Below are 3,762 nucleotides of genomic sequence, written 5' to 3' on the forward strand. Positions count from 1 at the left end.
ATATATATATATATATATATATATATATATGTTTTAAAATGGTACATATATAGCCATACATACAATATATATATAAATATGTACAAATACACACATATATGTATTATACACATAGACACCTATTTATATTTACACAAACACACACAAACAATATCTCTTAATAAGCTAAAATATTTCAAGGTGCGTGTGTGTGTGTATGTGTAAGTGCATGTGTGTGTGTGTGTGTGTGTGTGTGTATGTGTGTGTAAGCACACAAAGATACATTTAAGACACTTTACACAAGCATTTTAGCAGAGAAGAGGGAATTATAATTTTTTGACTAAGGACACTTTGCTAATATTCCCAAGAATATTCTTACAAAAGCTAGCAGACTTGACCAATGATAACAAAAACAGTTAGATATCACCTGATACCACCTGTTTCACCATCTTATCTTTCCCTTTCAACGAACCTTATTACGTTTGTATAAAGGGTTTCGTTTTTAGTGTCTGCATGCCTAACACTATATCTAGTATATATGTATCTAACCAACTTGTGTGTGTAACACTGTATGTGTATATGTATCTTAAGAGACAACTAATCAGAAGATACACCATTGATGAATTTGTGTAAATCATAACCGTGCAATATCCAAACAATATATTTCTCCCTTTTTTAATATCTAAACTGACCAGATCTGGCTTCACACCCACCCTACAATGTCATTCTAAGCATAAACAATCACATCAGTGAAATCTCGAAGCTACGAGATAATGCGTGATTAATCAAAAAGAATGCAAATAAAATAAGTATTATACTTGATAAAGTATATCTAAGTGTTAAAAGGTTAAGCTAACTGTGTGCTGTCTTCTTTTCATGCTAAAGGAAGGAGAAGTTTTACTGAAACACCAATTAGCTATCAAAAGTGTCCAACAGAATCTTCCAGAATCTTTTATATCAAATTGCACGAAATATATCTTCCGTTTGTAAGTGAATACTTAGAGAGACAGGAATGTCTCTGCAAGGAAAATCGCGATATTGGAATATACTGTCATCACCATACTAACATCCACTTTTCCATGCTTGCATGGGTCAAGTTATCTTTGGCCAGGGTTTCCAAGAAACATAATATTAACCTCAGTCTATAAAACAAAGAACTGGAAACAAATGGCGCTTATGACTAAGCCTTTTGTTTCCAAAGATTGCACAATATGTCAAAATGCTTAAATTGGCTTGTATTGGTACTTTAATTATCACCACTATAATGTGTATGGTGTGTGGATGTACGTGTGTACATACATATGTGTGGTTTAAATTAATTGAACAATTAACTGTCCATGTGTTTTCAAGTCCAGCCCCACTGCAGTACAAGTGTCTTCTGCAGCCACAGGCTGACATATGCCTCCTGAGTGAATCTGGTAGATGGAGATTGTGTGGAAGGCTACAGTCTGTGAGTATGTATACACCCTTACTTGGGTGTGCACGTGTATGCTTGTATGTATGTATATATATATATATATGCATACATACACACACACTCGATGAAATTAAATAAATGACAGAGGTACAGAAAATTATACGATGAACATCATCAGCTTACAGCTGTTTCTACTACAGGATTCAATGCATTCAGAACTGAATGCTTTTGCTCTGTGTGCACTGCATCTTATAACAGAAACTGCAATAAGCTACTGAAGTTCATTACATAATTTCCAGTTCCTTTGTCGTTCTTTTTTCAATTTCATTTGTGCTGTACTCGACTAAGGCTTTATTCCAAAACATGAATATTGAGTTCCAACTTCAGGTTATTAGTATCTCTATACCTAAATGAAATATTAATATGTGTGTGTGTGCATGCATTTGTTCCCAGCACTGCATGACAAGTGGTTTTGGCATGTTTACATTGCTGTAACTTAGTAGCCGAGCAAAGAAACAGAGAGAACAAGCATCGTACATAAAGAATAGGTACTGGGGTGGATTCATTTGACTAAATCTCTTCAGGGTGGTGATCTAACATGACCACAGTCCAGTGACCAGAATGGGTAAAACATAAAAGATAACAAATATCTTACTAATGAGTACCCAAAATTTTTTAATATTTATATAATAATAAAATTTATTATATATTACACTGTTGTGGAGCAACTAAAGTTTCATGACGTCATCCATGTAATGAAGTTTTAATCAAAACAGGAACAATTTGCGATAGGAAATTCCAAATGGGCTGGTATTAAAAGCAACTAATGCAATTGTGCCATGCACTTATGCACATAAAATTTTACATCTCTAAAATGTGTTTATGTATGACTGAAATTCGTAGCTATGTAGAAAACTGAATTGGTACCAGGAAGTAGAATTTCATGTGTGCATGCATGTGTGTGTGTGTGTGTGTGTGTGTGTGTGTGTGTGTGTGTGTGTGTGCATTACAAGTTTATGATTAGTATTATTAAAAAGAGATTAACAAAAATTTAACAAACTTGTTTAAAATGCCTTTAATGGTTAATCAAGCAAAATGAATTTCGTTTTACATCTTATCATTGGAGGAGAAATTATTACAAAAATTTTGGATGATGATAATGATGATGTTTAATAATAATAATAATAATAATAATAATAGTAGTAATAATAATAATAGTAATAAACAATGAATCATTCATGTAGTAACCTTGATAAGCTTGAGAAAAAAAAAACAAAAAAACGACAAACAAACCAAATCAGACTAGACCAGACCAGACCAAACCAGGCACCAAACAAAAACAGATGTTAAGTATGTGCATGTATGTATGTGTGCATATGTACGTGTGTTTGTGTATATATATATATAATTAGATATACATATACACAAACACAAATACACATATGATAGGTAGGTTGATGTATATAATATATAAAGCAGTATGTATAGCCGAATGAGATTTGTCATAGATTAAAAAGAAAAACTATACTGGTCATTCATTATAAACTAACTCCCACTTCTGACAGTAAATGCTTAATCTCATGGTGTTCAGAAAAAGAAATTAAGAAAGCATGAAAGAGAGAAACAAAAGAGAGACAGAGAGAGATTAAGAGACAGGCAGGGAGAGGGAGAAGTTGGGACAATAATATATTTCTTAACTTTTACTGGTTTCAGTCATTGGACTGCAGTCTTGTTGAGGCTCCGCCAAAGTTCTGAGCTGTTACTGTTTGATCACAGTACTTCGTCTGGTTGGTACTAATTTTACCAACCTCGTACAGCTACAACGGCAATGGCAGGATGAGTATAAAGGAATGCAAACCAAATACCACAAGTTATTTCTGTTTGATGCAGTGATGATTCTGTCATCTTTTGCTCCGATTATACATACATATAACAATCACTAGAGATTCACCAAACAATTGGTGGCTGCATTTATTGCAGAGTATAATAATTTCAGGGTGTCTGGAATACCCTACGGATTCAAACTACATGGATCCCTATTTTCCTCACTTGATGTTCTGTCAGTCAGGTTTTACATATGGGGTGCTGACTGCGGCATATTCATCTGGATTTCTTTAGTCTTTAGTAGCTCTCCATATACTCTTTTACTTGTTTCAGTCTTTTGACTGCGGCCATGCTGGAGCACCGCCTTTAGTCGAGCAAATCGACCCCAGGACTTATTTTTTGGAAGCCTAGTACTTATTCTATCGGTCTCTTTTGCCGAACCGCTAAGTTACGGGGACATAAACACACCAGCATCGGTTGTCAAGCGATGTTGGGGGGGACAAACACAGACATACAAACACATACACAGATACATATATATA

The sequence above is a fragment of the Octopus bimaculoides genome, chromosome 14 (assembly GCF_001194135.2).
Source record: "Octopus bimaculoides isolate UCB-OBI-ISO-001 chromosome 14, ASM119413v2, whole genome shotgun sequence".
Classification (NCBI taxonomy): Eukaryota; Metazoa; Mollusca; class Cephalopoda; order Octopoda; family Octopodidae; genus Octopus; species Octopus bimaculoides.